Raw genomic sequence first — 6,145 nt, 5'->3', positions numbered from 1 at the left:
GTCCGGGAGAAGCTGCCCGCGCCGGGGAGGGTGCCCTGGGGATGGCGCGCTGCCCTCCGGTTCTGCACCGGGCTCTGGGGGCTCCTTTGTTCATTTGTTTGGAGCTGGCGGTCTGCAAGCCGGACGCGGCCCTAGCGGATCGCAGCGCCGCTTAAAACCTTTTGATCGCTTAGAGCGCTTGTGAAAACGCAGATTCCTAGGCGGTGCCCCAGAGTTTCCGACTCAGAAGGTCTGGGGTGAGGGTCTGGGCATTTGCATTTCTAGCCAGCATCCTGGTGAGGCTGATGCCGCGGGTCCAAGGCCTATACACCTTGGTGGCACTGCCAACGACCTTACCTCTCAGTGAGAGGAAGACGATGGATAAACAGAATTAATGCGGATGTCAGTGACCCTTCGTAAACTATTCAGCTGATCAAGTTGAAGATGCACACGCCTTCAGTCTGCGATTCCACTCTTCACGAATATGCTGGAGAAACTTGTATGTATCCAGAGATAGGGGTGGGATGTTAAAGGCAGACCTGTTATTTTTCTAATGCTTTAAACTTTTTATTTTTAAATAATTTGCAGAACAGTTGCACGGATAGTACAAACAACTCCTATGTATCCATGATCCACATTCATAAATTGCTAATATTACACCACGTTTCCTCTATTTTATTTATAGGGTTTTTTTTTTCCCCTGAATCATTTGAGAGTAGGTCGCATACATCAAGCCCACTTGGCCCTTAATCTGTCAGTTTGTAGGTTCTAAAAGCAAATCTACAGACAACGATCCAGTCCAGGAAATTTCACATTGATACATTATTCCAGTTTTGTCAACTGTTCTAATAATGTCTTCCCTGCACATTTTTTCCCTGGAGACAGGCTGCAGTCCAGAATCCATTTTGTCTCCTCTATGTAGTGGTCTCCAATCTTTTAGCTTTTCTTTTCTTCAGCTTTTCTCATTATGCCGTTGACATTATTCAAGACTCTAGGCCAAAACGACAATGCGAGCCACTACACAACTACCGGAATGGCCAAAACCCAAAATACTGACAACACCAAATGCTGATAAGGATGCAGAGCAGCAGGAACTCTTCATTCGTTGCTGGTGGGAACGCAAAATGGTAATGCGACTTTGGAAGACAGTCTGGAGGCTTCTTTCCAAACTACACGCACTCTTGTCACACCAACCAGCAATTGACCACACTTGTTAGTATTTACCCAAATGAGGGGAAAATTAATGCCCACACAAAAACCTGCACACGAGGGCACCTGGGTGGCTCAGTGGGTTAAGCATCTGGCTCTTGGTTTAGGCTCAGGTCATTATCGCGGGGTTCATGAGTTCGAGCCCCATGTCGGGCTCCACCCTGAGAACTCAGGACCTGCTTGGGATTCTGTCTCCCCTCTCTGCCCCTTCCCTACTCAAGCTCATGCTCGCTCGCTCTCAAAATAAATAAATAAGGTTAAAAATTGTTATATAAAAAAACCTGCACACAAATGTTTACAGAAGCTTTATTCATAACTGTCAAGACTGGGAAGCAGACAAGATGTCCTTCAATAGGTGAAAGGATGAAGAAGCTGTATAATTTATCCAGACAATGGAACATTATTCAGCATTAACAAGAAATGAGCTATCATGCCACGAACAGACATGGGGGAAACATAAATTCACTTTACTAAGTGAAAGAAGCCAATCTGAAAAGGCTACATACTGTGTTTCCAACTCTATGACCTTCTGGAAAAGGCAAAACTATGAAGGCAGAAAAGGATGAGAGGTTGCCAGGCACTTGGGGGGGTGGGCAGGGATGAGTGGGCACAGCACAGATGATTTCTAGGGCAGTGAAACTATAATGGTGGATAGGTGTCATCATACTTTTGTCAAAACCCATGGAATGTACGAGACCAAGAGTGAACCCTAATGCAAGCTGTGGACTTTGGGTCATGATGTGTTAATGTAGCTTCACTGATTGTAACAGATGTACCACTCTGATGCAGATTTTGGATAGTGGGGAAGGCTGTGCACATGTGGTGGCAGGGGTGTTGGGGGAGGGCATCCAAAAGACGTGACTGCTATCAACCTGTGAGTTGGACCCAGGAGGCTCCTCATCCGCCTCCCTGTCTTAGAACGTGGGTCCCACTTGCCTTTTCTGCTCCCAGAAGCCGCTCCAACGATACCCCCTCGAGATAGCAATGTGGTGTTGAGAACACCTGCACAGTGCACTTGACTAAATCCAAGTGAAGCCTCTTTGTATGTGGTGGGCGTGGGCAGGGATCCACTCATCTTGCTGCCTTGTATTAATCCCTTTGCCGATTAAAACTGCCACCTACCAGCCTGGAGTGGCCTGCCTCTTTCCTTCTCTCTCCCTGCCATCTGCAGTCAGAGGCTGGTTTCATATTTCACCCGGGAAGCTCCCCAGAGGGTTGTGAACCGAGGAGGGGTGGGCAGTCCTGTATATGGAAAGTCTCTGTACCTTCCATTCAATCTTGCTGCGAATCTAAAATGGCTCTAAAAAATAAAGTCTATTTTTAAGAAGAATACAGGCCAGTTATTTTATAAAAGGTCTTTCACTTCCCTGATGTTTTCCACGATTAGATACATATTAAGTGCTTGACTAGAACACCACAGAAGCGATACTGCATTCTTCTCAAGTGTCACATGGGCAGAACACAATGTCTGCCCTTAGCAACAATGTTAATTTGGATTACTTGGTTAAAGTCATGTCCATTTTATCCACTTCTTTTTTTTTTTTTTTTTTTTTTTGTAATAAGTGTTTTTGGTAAGATACAGCAACACTGTTATAAATAGTGGAAAGCGGAAGTAACCTGCCCTATAAGCAGAAGAGTGGATTTTTTTTTTAAGTATGTGTGCGTAGAAGAATATTTTATAGCAGGGGAAAATGAAAGAATCCCGGCTACACATAACAACTTCTCAATCTAAACAATCTCAAACAAACATGGAGTGATTCCATTCGTCTAGAGTTTAAAAATATACTGAAGTACACAAAATATCCTTTAGGATTACAAACAGTACAGTCTGGCTCATACGAAACACAGAGTGAAACCATAATGAAAAAAAAAACCATAGGAGCACCTGAGTGGCTCAGTCGGTTAAGTGCCCAACTTCGGCTCAGGTCATGACCTCACAGTTTGTGAGTTCGAGCCCCACGCCGGTCGGGCTCTGTGCTGACAGCTCAGGGCCTGGAGCCTGCTTCGGGTTCTGTGTCTCCCTCTCTCCCTGCCCCTCCCCTGCTCATGCTCTGTCTCTCTCTCTCCCTCAAAATTAAATAAACGTTAAAAAAAAACACCTGTAAATCAAAACCTTGGAAAGTGGTTTCCTGTAAGGTGGAAGGAAGGAGCCAGAATTGGGAGAGGGTGGCATGGGGGTGAGGGGATAGGAGGATGAGGATACCCACCACATCATTCTTTATGCCATAGATATATAAACATAAAAATTATATATATATGTTATATATATATTTTTAAGAAATTATTTTATAGTTACTTGTTTTTTGAAAAAATGTTTTTAACTGTCCCTTCCTAATGGAGGGAAGGAGGCTCTGGAGAGAGCAGAGCTAGGGAGGGCAGTTGGCCTGGTCCCCCGGGTCCTGCCACTCCCACTAAGTCCAACGGACACCGTGGCCTCTGCTGACACGTCGTGTGGTCCCGGTTGGTCACCACTGAGGAGTCACCCCCATCACCCTTGGCCCAGCCCCTCCGGGTCCATCAGCTCTAGGCCACTTCCAGGCCACTCTGCTTTGACAGTGAAATCTTTGGGAGCTGCTTGGATCCCAGCCTACCTTCACATATTGCAAGCCATCCCGCCAGCCCCACAGAAGATAACTCTAAGGGGGAGACGGGAAAAGTGTGAGGGACTGAACCGAGGCCTCGAGGGCTTGGGTATGAAGAGTGGGGGAAGGGAGAGGGGAACAGCCACGGTTCTGTGCATTGCCTTTGAGGAGCAAGGAGGCGGGTGGGCAGGCGGAAGTCAGGGGAACGGTGCTTTCCATTGCAATTCAACACAATTTGTAGCAGGAAGTGAAACCAGCCCCTGCCTAGTGTGGCTGACCCCTCCTTCTGGGGCTCTTCAGCTGCAACAGAGCTATGTCTAACAGTGGCTCCCCACCCCCCACCCCCCCGAGGAGCCAGTGTTCTCCCATGTGACATTAATGGCAAATTCTCTTTTCTATCATGAATTTATTCATGCTTTTGATACACCGCTCAGCATCTACCTTATAGCAAATCCTGCCTTGGAATGCTAAGGTGAATCAGACATACATCCTTGACCAAGAGGAACTTCAAGTTGAACAGAGGTAAGACATCTATTGCTTTTTACTTTTACATAAACCTATAGTGTATTGCTGGGTGCCAGGTACCTATCAGAGAAACGACATCAAACTTTTCCTCAGGGAGCTCGCAGCCCGGAGAAGACGGGTAAGTAAATCTTCAATGACCCTACCGTTAGAGCTGGAATGGAGACACGGGCAGAGTACTCTGTGGGCCCCAAAGAGGGTTGGGTAACTGTCTTAGACTGCGCAGGCTGCTGTAACAAAAATGCCACGGCACGGGTGGCTAAACACGGAAATTTATTTCTCACAGTTCTGGGGGCTGAGGAGTCCAAGATTAAGTTGCTAGCAGATTCAGTTGTGGTGAGAGCCCACTTTCTGGTTTCATGGATAGCTGTCTTCTCACTGTGTCCTCACATGGTACGAGGGGCCAGGGAGCTCTCTGGAGTCTCCCCTCCTCCTCCTCCTCCTCTTCCTCCTCCTCCTCCCCCTTCTTCTTAAGTTATTTATTTATTTATTTATTTAGAGACAGAGGGAGTGCAAGCAGGGGAGGGGCAGAGAGAGAAAGAGAATCTCAAGCAGGCCCTGCTGTTGGCACAGAGCCTGACTCAGGGCTTGAACCCACGAACTGTGACATCACGACCTGAGCTCAAGTCAAGAGTTGGAAGCTTAACCAACTGAGCCACCCAGGTGCCCGTCTGGAGTCTCTTCTATAAGGGCACTGATCCCATTCATGAGAGCTCTGTCCTCATGACCCAATCACGTAAAAGACCCCACAGACCCCACCTTCAAATACCATCACATGAGGAATTAGGCTCCAACACATGGCTTTGGGGGGTGGGGACAGAAACTGTCCGTTTATAGCAGTAATCTAGTCTAAAGCAGCAGCCTAGGGCTCAGAAGACAGGTGGCTAGTGAATCTGTGGTGTCGCCTAGATCTGTTTGATGTGGCAATTCCACAGATTGTGGTCACATCACTACCGATCCTCTCTGATCTAGGAGTTACAAAGTGAACTATCTCGTAGAGCCTGCAAGGTATGTCAACAGTGAAGTGGACCAGATGGACGGAGACTGTTGCCTACGAGAGGGGCCAGCCGTGCCTAAAATATGTCCCGATGCATATCTCCCATCTACTGTTACCCCCCAAGGGCCCGAGGGCCTGGTGTCATGAGATCTTCGGGTCTTTGAAGAGAAACTGGAAACCCAGATTATGTAAATTCCTCTCATCAGATGGTGACAGCTCCAGCAATTGGATAAAATGTCGGACCCCGATGGACCAACGTGGTTGTCAGAATGAATAGCCCTTCTGGCCACAGCTAGTTGCAACCTTCTGTCGAGCTGGCAAACAACCGTGATCTTTCAGGGAAGTGAGCCCCAGCTGCGGAGGTGGCTGTAAAGACAGAGAGGGTGGGCTACCTCTCAGGGCCCTGGTGAAGAAGAAACCACAGGCCGAGACCAAAGACATGAGAGGGAAGGGAGCTGAGACCTCCTGGAGAAGGAAATGCTCTTAACAGTCAGGTGACAGAAAGGACGGAGGAGAAAAGGAGTGTTTAAAGCAAAGTCATCAATTCTCTTTCCCGAAGTCACGTCTCACTTGGGGCATTTTTACGTGTCTAGACATCTCAAACTCCCGAAAGGACGTTCGAGGACACGGGGACAAGGACATCCTCACACTCATGACGGCCACATGGTGCGATCCAACTCCTGATGCACAGCGCTGACTTTTATTGGGACTTGGATGAACTGCTGGCCAGTTATTTCACAATTTTATCTTTTTATTGTTTCCTAACCATACCCATCGGTTGCTTGCACAACTTAACCCCGGGACGCAAGCCTCAGGACTTTCTGGGTCAGAAAACGTAAAGACGTGTGAGAAAGAT

This window comes from Panthera pardus, unplaced genomic scaffold (assembly GCF_024362965.1).
Source record: "Panthera pardus isolate Hobbes unplaced genomic scaffold, ASM2436296v1 HiC_scaffold_16, whole genome shotgun sequence".
Lineage (NCBI taxonomy): Eukaryota > Metazoa > Chordata > Mammalia > Carnivora > Felidae > Panthera > Panthera pardus.
This window is presented reverse-complemented; position numbering follows the sequence as displayed.